The sequence below is a fragment of the Lepidochelys olivacea genome (assembly GCF_965140295.1).
Source record: "Lepidochelys olivacea isolate rLepOli2 genome assembly, chromosome: 5".
NCBI lineage: Eukaryota > Metazoa > Chordata > Testudines > Cheloniidae > Lepidochelys > Lepidochelys olivacea.
This window is the reverse complement of record NC_140415.1, coordinates 56823473-56836082: the sequence shown is the minus strand read 5'-3', so window position 1 is coordinate 56836082 and position 12610 is coordinate 56823473. Positions and strand designations below refer to the sequence as shown.

The following is a 12610-nucleotide window of genomic DNA, read 5'->3' as shown; positions in this document are numbered from 1 at the left end:
ATTTAGACAGTCCTGGGGCAGCCTATTCCCAGCCTGCTATTGGAGGCAGCACTGCCCAGAATCTCTACAATGCCACTTGCTGTGGCCACACACCCAATGTGCCTCTCACCTCTGGCATGCCCCCCTATGCCAGCACTTGTGAGGGGTCCTCAGACAACACCCTGCAGCCATCTTTCTCAATCTCCACACTGGGAGAATCCTTTTAGAGTCCCTGTACAATGCTCCATCCTGGGTCTGAGAATATCACCTCTCATCCTCATCTTTGAAGTTTCAGTGGGTTAAAGTCTGATCACCTCTCCTTCTGCACCATTCCACAATGCTGACCAAGAAGGATGATATCACTGACAGTACCCAGGACAAAGCTCCTTAGAGCTGGATGCAAGGCATTTTCAGTGAAAGGAGCCTGGAGATAGAAATCCTGATGGCAGAAGACTGAGATGATTTTGTATTGTGCCTCCTTGAAAACTGCAGGACAAAACTTTTTGAACAGCCCAAGAGAGGCAATAGCCCAATGGCTGGAGAATTATCTTCCTGTCCTGAAGAACACCAGTGGAATACAACTTCAATGAAGGTGGAGCTGGCAAGGCTGAGCCTTGGAATTCTTGTGTTTGGTGCCTAAGTACCATGGCAATTGATGAGCTAAAAATAGACAGAGATATGCGGAGGCATCACATCACAGAGCAGGGAAGTAATAGCTCCTCTCACTATGGCTTGTGTGTGACTGCACTTGGAACAGTGTGTTCTGTTCTGTGAACCACAGTACCAGACAGAAACTGACATTTTACAGTGTTGTTGAGAGAGGAGCAACAAAAATTATCTGGGGATAGAAGTGATTGACTTATAAGGAATGTTTAAAAGAGCTAAATATATATAGTATAGGTAAGTGACAACTCAAGAGGACATAACAACAATGTACTAATAAACTTCAGAAAGGAAGAGGAATTATCTACAGTGGAGAAAGAGGACATAACTAGGAATCAAGAAATGGAAAACAGGCTGAGCATCACAATAAACTTCTTGGCAGTGAAAGTTATATTGGGATTTGTTTAGTTGTTTACAGGCTTTTGTAAATGACACTCTTCACTCTAGTAGCTGAGCACCTCACTAACACTTTAAAATAACCTACAGTGCTTGGTGATGTCTTAGTCCATTCTTTTTAATGAAGAGCCATAAGAAGGAGCTCAGGAGATTCTGGGAGATAAATACAATGCTGGAACTTCGACAGTATTGCCAACCCCAAATGTTCCTAAATCACATATCAGACTCACCAAAAATCATGTGATGGGCTTTAAAAGCTTGAGATTATGTAAAAATAATAGGGTTTTTTGTTCTTTTTATTTGCCGTCTTCTTTCTGAGACTTTAGGGTGCACTGGGGTCACATTTTGAAGCTTTCTCCACAGCCTCAAGAGTCAGAAAGTACTTTTTCTTTAAGAATGAAGGCTGAAATCATCACACATCCACTTGACTCCAGGAACTGGGGCTTTAAGAAAAACAGTAATTTTCATGAGACTCATGACAAAATCATGAGAGTTGGCAACTGTGCTTTGAGAAATCACCCAATTGTTAGAGAAGGACAATAATGGAGGTAAAGCTTTAGACTCCAACCCCAGTACCAAACCCATAGAAAACTCCATGACCACCGAATCCTAATGCGGTCTTTGCTACAGTGTTAAAGGCATGGCTGGGGAGAAAGGATCCTATTGCTGTTTCTTTGAAAAGTGGCACATATTTTAAATTTACTCTTTCTAGCTGCCTTTGCTTCTTGTATACTTGGGAAGGTGCGATAGGGCCTAGAGCTGGAACAAGATACTACCTAATTCTCAGCTCCTCCACAAGGATTGTGAGCCAAGGCATGTGGTTCTGGTGCTGCTAGTAAAGTCAGTCATAGAGATGATAGAGCCTGTGTAAGGAGTACACAGCTGTGCCAATAGCTACAGTCTTGTATGTTTCAGGAATTACCTCTGTCGGACCCAGTGGCACACTCTTTTCAGCTACCTCCTGAGCTATGCTTCTTGTATCTCTTTCACTAAAGAAATAGATTAGGAGGGAATGTTAGAGAGACAAGCTGGGTGAAGTAATATGTTTGACTGAAACAACTTCAGTTAGTGAGACAGACAAGCTTTCAAGCCCCACAGAGCTCTTCTTCAGGTCTGGGAAAGGTACTCAGAGTGTCACAGTTAAATACAAGATAGAACAGATTGTTTAGCATAAGTAGTTAATACATAGTTCAAGGGACCATTCCAGGTGAAGTGGCCAATTAACATCCCTCCAGTCACAGAGGGGAAAGGAAGGGGGGGGGAAACAGCTGGAGCGGGACTTGTTAGTGAGTTATAGATTTTTTAATAAGCCATAATTCTAGTGTCTCTCTTCCGTCCCTGATTTTTCATGTCTAGCAAAGTTATGAATTTAAGCTCTCAGGCTCATCTTTTGAAAGTGTTGTGCAGGTTTCCTTCGAGGACGAGGGCTGATAGGTCAGCTATAGAGTGATTGCTTTGTGAAAAGTGCTCACCCATAGGTGAAATGGTGGTTTTGATTTTTATCATTTTCCTCTGTGAGTTCACTTGAGGGAATGTGTCATTTTAGCATTTGTTTGCCATTTGCTAACTCCATTTGCTAACTCATTCAATTCAAAAGCTTTCGCACCAAGTATGTATAGGAGAGAAATGCAAAAAAGAGGATAGGTATTTCAAACGTTGGTCACCTTTTTCTGCATGCTCAGAGGTGGAGGGCTCCCCAGTTAGCAAGCCAGAATCTTTAGCCGGGTTCTTTGAATATTAACCTGATCCTAAATAAGTAATACATAATGTATGATACAGTATGTTAACTTTTAATGTAACCTGGCCTTAATAAAGTTTCAAAACAAAAAGTGGATGGCGAGGACTGCCACAGCTCTTTCACCTTTACCATTTTCTGGTTGGAGTTTGAAGAAATCTTTCAGTAAAACAAGAAAAATATGATCCTTAAGAAAAATTCCCCCATGTAATAATCCTCCTCTCCATCATTTATTTCTTCTGCTTTACAGCTTTGCCAAGGAAAAATAATACAATTAATTCTAAAGTATAAAACATTTAGCTGGTTTTGCTTCTTAGGTAGGATTATCGGCAGTGTCCTTGAGCTATTTTTCATCCAAAAACGCCAGGCATATCTTCCTCGACAAGCTCTCTCCTGTCTGAATACTCCTGATCTTGGATGCTGCTAAAGAGCAACCTGCAAAGAAGTGTCATGGCAACTGGAATTAACTCTCTGAACTTCAGCAGTCATTAGCCAGTGTCATGTGTAAATTTAGTTTTTGCTGAGCACAAAGCGTCTTCACTGGTGAAAAATGTGTTTCACTCATAGTGGAAAAAAAGAGAAGCAGAACTGATTAGAAGAAAAAGAGGTCCCCCCCTTTTTTTGTGAATCCAGCACAAACATAGATTTTGACATTCCGCAGTAAGTATGAAGCTTGTTTTCTGTTATCTCCAATTAATACCTACTGTAGGTAGCTATCACACTTCACAAATGAGCATTATGTATGTGTATACAGGAGCTATTGATTTCTTCTTTGTATCTCAAATTGCACTGATTCTGAAAAAGGAACTAAAAATTAGATCCTGAATCCCTCTACAGCTGTATGCTCTGTGTCCTCCTGGGGTCCTAGCACTAGGAAAGATTCTGCTCTGAATCTCAGCCAGCCACTGAAAAATTGTACAGGTTTTGTGGCACAGATTTGTATGGTACTCTGTGGCTCCAAGCTCCATATTTGATAGGTCAGGATGGAAAGGACCATCAATATCTGGAGACTCATCTCAACAAACACTAAAAAAAGAGGTCACAGGGTGCAGAACATCATGGGGGTCCTCCTTGGGCTCTGATGATGGTGAAGAAAGCACTGATCCTTGTGCACATTCTCCAGCAATCAGGCTCTCTCTCCCTCCCCCTGCCCCCCCCAATCTCATTTCACCAGCACAACCCACTCACACACACCTATTTTTAAAAAAGTTAAAAAAAAACAAATAGGCCATCTTCCCCTACCATCCTGGGATCATGCAAAGGAGTAGCTTCAGTCCTAGCCCTGAAATAAGTGTGCTCCCAAGTTCAGGGATAGATGCTTTCTATGAGTCAGGAGTGGCAAAGTTTGGGAACACAGGGTGCTTATTCATTTGAGCTCTCAGTTTCCTAAGCTTCACCTGAGAAGTGTTTTTTGCTTCTATGCTAAGCCTGTCCTAGAAGTAAGGGCTGCAGCATTTGTCCTCTAGGCTCACATCTGACTTAAGTCACAAATGAAGGGGGTTTGGGCCTTAGTCTTGTTTCCAGTGAATTTTCATCCATGTTCATAAATCACCACACAATTCATTGCACTTTTTTAACCTGATAAAATCCAAGGATTATTAGCCAAAAATCCAGTGCAACAGAAAGAAAAGCACCACTGTAAATGCCTGAAGACAAAACCTGTGGTAGTTCAAATATATTCAAAATGCTCAAAACCACCAAGTGTGTGGTATGATATGTGTGTGTGTGTGTATGTGATGTCAAAATTCTGTGTTCTGATCTTTCTTTCCCTTGATCAAAGCATCAGTTTATTGAAAGCTCCCTTACTGCCCTAGGGCACACTGCAGACATCCTACAACTTGGGTGCTCCTGAAGCCCTATTGATAGCAACACGGTATATCCTGACCCTTCCATTACATCACCAAAGGCATTACATGGATGGCACTCCACAAAGACAGTAAGACAGCTGTGAATGTTGAGTACTGTATCCTATGCCCAGAGTACTTCAAATCAGATTAATGCCTTATCAGCCATTATTGGGACACGAGAACTTGAAATAACTTTGGGAAGACAAGCAAACAAAACCCAAATGGTGAGCTCCAAACAACAAGTAGTATTAACAAACATTTCCCAAGAGAAACCAAAAAAGTATCTAAAGATGACAATAGTAGTTTAGAAAGTTACTCTGGTGACAGACCAAAAACACAGCAGAAACACAGAAAAGTAGGTAGCAATTGTAGTATTAGAGAGAAAAGAAGAATAAAATGTAAAGTACATGTGGGATGTTCAAGGTTCAGAGCTTTTCATACTTATGACTGGATGCCTTGGTTGCAGGGTTAACCAGAAACATCTCTTTCTATCTCTGATGGCCGGACAAATTCTCCCACTTCTTTCAGACATCTATCTGGCCATTATGATCCATGCTTTTGCTGCTTCAAGACAGGATTACTTCGACAATTTCTATCTAGGGATGACAATGGAAACAACACAGAAGTTGAAGCTTGGCCAGCCCACAATGACCTGTCTCTTTAATGGAGAATATATCTCACAGGTGCTTCGTATATTACACTGCAATATCACAGGTGCTTCGTGTATTCCTCATGCAATATCAGTTCAGTTTGCTACTTATTTAATTGATACAATTCTAAGTCTTGGTCCTCCTATTTAGGGCTCTCTACATGCAAAGGTTTGATTTTTTCAGTCTGTCCATCCATCCGGCATTACCCCAAGTATGTTATGGTGGGTCACGATGATTAAACTGATGGCACCCAGAGTCAAACTGTCCTGCAGTGGCTCAAAAGCATGAATACCAGCCTCAGGGCAGATTGTTAAAAAGGCACAAACCCCAAACTGATTGTGAGTTCTATACTTAGATTTCACCAGCTAAGTATCAAGTGTAAACTCCTCAGGTGCTATAACAGCCTTACCATGAAAAGAAAATGAGTACTTGTGGCACCCTAGAGACTAACAAATGTATTTGAGCATAAGCTTTCGTGAGCTACAGCTCATGTCACAGACAGTCGCCTTGGGTACTCCTAGCTTGTTACCTAGCCAAGTTTGCCTTTGTGATAGATGATCCCTTACACCAATATTCAGGTTATGACCAATCCTTTACTCCAAGACAATTGCACTTTAGGTCTCGCATCAAAGATAACACTTGTAGCTAATCCTGTATTAACCTATCTAAAGATTTATTAATTAGGAAAAGGAAATAAAAAAGTTATTTACATGGTTAAAGCAGCTAACTCCAATTTTCAATTTCAAAATGTAATAGAAGCTTCTATGATAAGCAAGCTCTATATGTCCTTTAGGGCTAACCCAGCCCAAGCACTGGGAATCTTTCGCTTATGCTTAGTAATCCTGGACCCTCAGAGTCTAAGCAGCATAAAAGATACAGTCCCTCCTTGTTAGGGCTTTTTATTCCTTCCCTCCTTCTGCTTTGAGTTACAAATTCAGCTGTTGTGAGGAATTCACTTGCATGTCTCCTCTTGGGCAGGGAGGAGAGAAGAGCAATCTATAAAGTCTTTCATCCTCTGATGCTCCACAATAGTTCATCTGGTGTTGATGGGCCTTCTTAGCAGGGCAGGACATAACACCTCCTTTTGGAAACTAGTATATCATACTTGTTAGTGCTTTTCCCCTATCTGTTACCGAGCAAACACTTAAATATTACCTTATAATGTGAGATATGTTTGCCAGAGTCACATCTAGGAGAAAAAAGCTTTTAATAAAAAATATGAAATCCTGACCTTGCTCTCAATCTGTGAGCTATATGTCTAAATGGAAAGGTAGGTAAAATTATACAGTTTCGACAGATTGTCCCCAGAAGTCACCTACTAAGACCCAACAAAGAAAGTAATAGAACTCCACTAGTCGTCACCTACATCCCCCAACTAAAACCTCTCCAGTGCAACATCAAGGATCTACAACCTATCCTGAAGGATGAACCCTCACTCTCACAGATCTTGGGAGACAGGCCAGTCCTCGCTTACAGACAGCCCCCCAACCTGAAGCAAATACTCACCAGCAACTACAGATCACACAACAAAAATACCAACCCAGGAACCAAACCCTGCAACAAACCCCAGTGCCAACTCTGTCCACATATCTATTCAAGGGACACCATCATAGGACCTAACCACATCAGCCACACCATCAGGGGCTTGTTCACCTGCACATCTACCAATATGATATATACCATCATGTGCCAGCAATGCCCCTTGGCCATGTACATTGGACAAACTGGACAGTTTCTATGCAAAAGAATAAATGGACACAAATCTGACATCAAGAATTACAACATTCAAAAACCAGTAGGAGAACACTTCAATCTCTCTGGACACTCAATAACAGATTTAAAAGTGGCAATTCTTCAACAAGAAAACTTCAGAAACAGACTTCAATGAGAAACTGCAGAACTGGAATTAATTTGCAAACTGGATACCATCAAATTAGGCCTGAATAAAGACTGGGAGTGGATGGGTCACTACAAAAACTAATTTCCCCCTGCTGATACTCACACCTTCTTGTCAACTGTTTGAAATGGGCCACCTTGATTACATTGGCCTCATTATTACTACAAAAGTTCTTGTCAACTGTTGAGAATGGCACACTTCCACCTTAATTGAATTGGCTCATTAGTACTGACCCCCACACCACTTGGTAAGGCAACTCCCATCTTTTCAAATGCTCTATTTTTATACCTCTCTACTGTATTTTCCACTCCATGCATCTGAAGTGGGTTTTAGCCCACAAAAGCTTATGCCCAAATAAATTTGTTAGTTTCTGAGATGCCACAATGACTCCTCATTGTTTTTGTCCTCAGGGAGAAATCAAAGGAGGCTGTAAAAGATTAGCATAATAAACATTTGTGTCTCCTTTGGCCACAAAGCTTATATATACTTTTCCACTCATTAAAATTATTGCAATTGTAATAATACTTTGCATTTTTATGGCATCTCTAACCCAAGGATCTCAAAGGGCTTTACAAGCATTAATGAATTCCCACAGTGTCACTATGAGGAAAGTAAGAATATGACTCCCATTTGTAAAACTGAGCCAGGGAGCAGTTATGTGATTAGTAAAAGCCACACAGTAACTCTTTGGCAGAACTGAGAAACTCAGGTCTCTTGATTCCCAGTTCCCTGCTCTAACATTTAAGCTACATCTGCTCCCTAAGGAACACAAGATAATAGTCTGGTCTATATTCTAAGGGGTCTTGCCTCAATGTTCTTGGGCATAATGGCTTTGCTTTTTATTGCCATTGTGTTTTGGATTATTTTTTGATCCTAGTCAGCATAAGTTCAGATACTATTTTTATTCATACAAGGTCCTACTCAACACTTCGAACTCAGGCATAGATTGCTTTTTAGCAATGCCTCTATTTTTGCAGACACAAAATCACACTCTCAATTAACGTTAGGCACAAATGTCACCATTTAGATATTTAACTATTAACTGTGTCCCAAATTTTGCATCTACAGAACCATGCTCTATGTTCTAACTGAGGAAATAGCCTCTGAAGATATTGCTAGAGCAGATTTTACAAATTATTTAGCCCCCTGTTAACAGATAGAGAGAGCTTTATAATACTGAAAACCATTTTTTAAAATCTAAATGCATTACCAAAGTAAAAGAGACCAGTGGTCCCTTTAGTACCCTGCCACTAATCTCTCAGTAATATGCATAACTTTACATTTACTGTACCATGTGGGAGAAATCTCTTCCTGATGCTTATATATATCAAAGCATGAAGACAGATTGCCATTATGTTTTGGATTATTTTTTGATCCTAGTCAGCATAAGTTCAGATACTATTTTTATTCATACAAGGTCCTACTCAACACTTCGAACTCAGGCATAGATGCAGTCTTCAATGGGAGTTTGGTGTGACTAGGGAGCGAGTATAAAAAGATTGGGATTGGACCCATTCATGTTGGCAACATTTCCCTGTAGAGATCAATTGTGTTCATTGGCCACGAGAACATAATAATGAACAAAAAAAAATCTGAAAACAAAGGTAGGCTTGTCTTTGCTGTTTGTAAAATCTATGTCACAGATCTTTCTGCTAGGAAGGAGGAAAGCTGGAGAGCAGAGATAGCTGACAATGGTGTTGAACATTCCAATCACCAGTGGACCGAGTTACTTGCAAGAAGCTAACAAAAGGCAAAATTGACTATTGTATCTTGGTCTCACTGCCGGCTTCATGCCTCTCAGCACGCAGGAGAGTGACCTCTTTAGTCCAGAAGCAGTAGAAAAAATACAGGCAACAACTGTACGTACAGGGATGGTCCAAGAACCAGTGTCACTGTCTGATATACAGCTTAGAAGGTATTTATTTCAAACTGGTGCAGCTTTGGGGCCCCTATAAAACTGTACAGTGAAATAAGGTTAGTAAAATACATAAACTCTGATCCAGCACTGTGCAGTATGCCTCGTCAACTGCAATTCACCAGTGCCATTATGATAGATATTCCTGCAACCTAGTTGTTTGCTAAGGGTTCTGACCAGCATATGCCTCCAGCTTCTCTTCCCCCCTCCCATGTGCTACGTGTTAGGATACAGGATTGAGGCTTAGTGATTGCAGAGTTGATGCTCAGTAGTGATGTTTCAGTGGAATCTGCAGCAAACCTCTTCAATGATAACTACTCTGATAGCAAGCACCAGCACAAGACAAAAGTGCACACTTGTAGAATGAAAAATACAACAGCAGATGAACAGAAGAAAAGATAATAAAAAAAAAAATCACTTCTGATGGTGCCAGGTCTGTCTCATAGGAGAAAACACACCAGGCCAAAACACCATTTTTTTTACACTTCATACTTCTGTCACTGTGATGTTGAACAAGTGCCATTAATCAAGAGCTCTGTAATTCATTAGGCACAGTGATGTACTTGAAATGTTATTTCAGTCTCATTGTTCAAAGCCTCTGTAACAGATTTAGAAAAGGAAGCTAAAAAAGAATTAGCTGCTGCATTTCAAAGCTGGGACCTAATTTAACTGAAAATAACTTTTCCACTATTAACTAGATGTTAAATATGAAAACAGCATAGAAACTACCGAGGGTCCAGGTAGCAGTGTCCGACGACACTGTCAGACACTTCTCAGGAAAGTCCAGACAATTATGGATTAAACTGCCCATAAAGGATTTCCCCCCCAACCCTATCAGTTAGTGATTGGCTTATTCCAGAAGTACTGGAGTTTACATCTCTCATTGAATAGACTGCCTGTGTAATGTAACTATGGATGTTCTCATTATTCATATAAATGTCTAAATCTTTTTAGAGTCCCTGCTAAGCTCTTGGCCTGAATGACATGTGGTGGCGATGAGTTCCACACATAAATCATACATTCCACAAAACAGCTTCCCTTGTATTGGTTTTACATTTGTTGCCTTGCAATTTCATTGAATGTCCTCATGTTTTTGTATTATAAAATAAAAGAGCATGATTTGTCTTCTCTATGTGATTTATTCTGTGTGCCTTTATTGTATGCCCTCTTATTTGGCTCTTCTCTAAACAGAACAGGCTCAGTGTCTCTTCAAACAAAATTCTTTCCATGCATTTAATTATTTTCATTGTGCATACCTGGACTTATTCAATTTCTGCTATATATATATTTGACGGAATACCATGACTTTAAATAATATTTACAGTATCATTTTCTATCCATGTCTTTACATGTTTTGATACCTTATTGGCTTTTTTGACCACTGCATGTGCATGACTGGCTGTATTTAGTTTAGAACTTGGAAAGGTGCGTGGATATTTCAACTATTTCTTCCAATGCATGTTACCTTGAACTTCACAACATTTAATTTCATATACCATTATGTTCCCCAATTACCAACCTGTTTTTAAGGTTCTTCTGGAGGTCCTGTAGTCTTTCTAGTCTTCAGCTACTAAATTGTTTTCTGACATCTGCACATTTTGCCACCTCACTGCGCACACCTCCTTCAGTTTATTAGTATAATATATTAAACAAGATGGTCCTTGTACCGAACCCTGGGGCATCCAACTGTTAACCTTTTGCCGTAGTTAAAATTGACCATTTATTTCTACTTGTTGTTGTATGCCTCTTAACCAGTTCTTATCCATTGCAGAACTTTACCTTTCACACCATGACTAATTATTCCTTAACAGACAAAAACTGTGTTAATCCAAACAAAAAGGCCTACTGTTTTAACTCACAGACTGTGCTGAAATCATGTCTGATCAACAAAAGATGTGTGGGACTGGAAATCAGTGGACCAAAATTAGTGTGTTGGAAATTAGGTCTAATTGGTGGACAAAATAATGAGAAGATGGGCTAGTCTGTGCATTGCCCCTTTTGGGGATCCTTAAAAAAAATGGGGCACGGAGGGATTCCCAGAGGAAGGGGAAAAGTCAGTAGATCTCCAATTTGCTCCAGAGACTCTGTCCTTAGTTCTTGAGCCTTGAGAACTATCACATCATCATGACACCCAGACTTCAGCACAGTATTGGGTATACTGTGTGATGGGTTTGGTCACAGAGACTCCTCTCAAGACTGTCACTCGATGAGCTGGGATATCACTGAGAACAGCCCTCCTGCCAGAACAGGAGCCCCTCCACTCCTGTCTTGCTGAGTTAGACACTCCAGTCAGCTCCAGCACAGACCCAGATGTTGGGTCATGCCTCTCAGCAGTTCACTGAAATGGAGATTCACTCAGCCCAGGGGCTTCTCAGTTAACAGGAACTTTCCCAGCACCCAGTGTTCAGCCTTTCTGGGAGTCTGAACCCCAAATAAATCTGTCTTACTCTGCATAAAGCTTATACAGGGTAAATTCATAATTGTCCTCCCTCTATAACACCGATAGAAAGATATGCACAGCTGTTTGCTCCTCCAGGTATTAATCACTTACTCTGGGTTTATTAATAAACAAAAGTGATTTTATTAAGTATAAAAGTAGGATTTAAGTGGTTCAAGTAATAACAGACAGAACAAAGTAGGTCACCACACAAAATAAAGCAAAAACACGAAAGTCTTAGCCTATTACATTAAGAAACTGATTACAGGTAATATCTCACCCTCAGAGACGTTCCAAAAAGCTTCTTTCACAGACTAGACTCCTTCCTAGTCTGGGCTCAATCCTTTTCCCTGGTACAGCCCTTGTTAGTTCCAGCAGACATCTCAGGTGGTAACTAGGGGTTTTCTCATGACTGGCCAACCCTTTTGTCCTGCTCCACCCCCGTTTTATAGCTTTGGCACAAGGCAGGAATCTTTTGTCTCTCTGGATCCCCACCCCTCCTTCTAAATGGAAAAGTACCAGATGTAAGATGGATGTCGCATGTCACTGTAAGGCCCCTAATCTTCATTCTCCATGGGCTGGCCCACATGTACACAGGCAGGCTTTCAAGTAACTAAGGCCATTTACAACTGATTGTTTCTGGAGCACCCTTAATGGCCTCCACTTAATATGTTTACATCAGTGATACGAGTTTATATCTTATTCTCCTAACTCCAGATATAGAAATAATACATGCAAACAAATAGGATGAACACACTTAGTAGATTACAAGCTTTCTAATGACACCATACAAGGGGTATTTAGCATAAAGCATATTCCAGTTATGTCATATTCATAAGCATATTTTCATAAAGCATATCATAGTATCATAGAATATCAGAGTTGGAAGGGACCCCTGAAGGTCATCTAGTCCAACCCCCTGCTCGAAGCAGGACCAATTCCCAGTTAAATCATCCCAGCCAGGGCTTTGTCAAGCCTGACTTTAAAAACCTCTAAGGAAGGAGATTCTACCTCCCTAGGTAACGCATTCCAGTATTTCACCACCCTCTTAGTGAAAAAGTTTTTCCTAATATCCAATCTAAACCTCCCCC

The 12610-nt window shown here is 40.5% G+C and overlaps 1 long non-coding RNA gene across 10 annotated transcripts in view; it reads right to left on the bottom strand.

Moving 5' to 3' along the window:
* The window catches only part of LOC311520992, a 157502-nt gene that overhangs the window by 40710 nt on the left and 104182 nt on the right, over positions 1–12610 (bottom strand). Inside the window, exon 2 of one of the 10 annotated variants that reach the window (XR_014711752.1) lies at positions 5062–5216. The exons of the other annotated variants lie outside the window; for them this stretch is intronic. This is a non-coding gene — a long non-coding RNA (uncharacterized lncRNA). The remainder of the gene's footprint in view (positions 1–5061; positions 5217–12610) is intronic. 10 annotated transcript variants of the gene reach the window in all.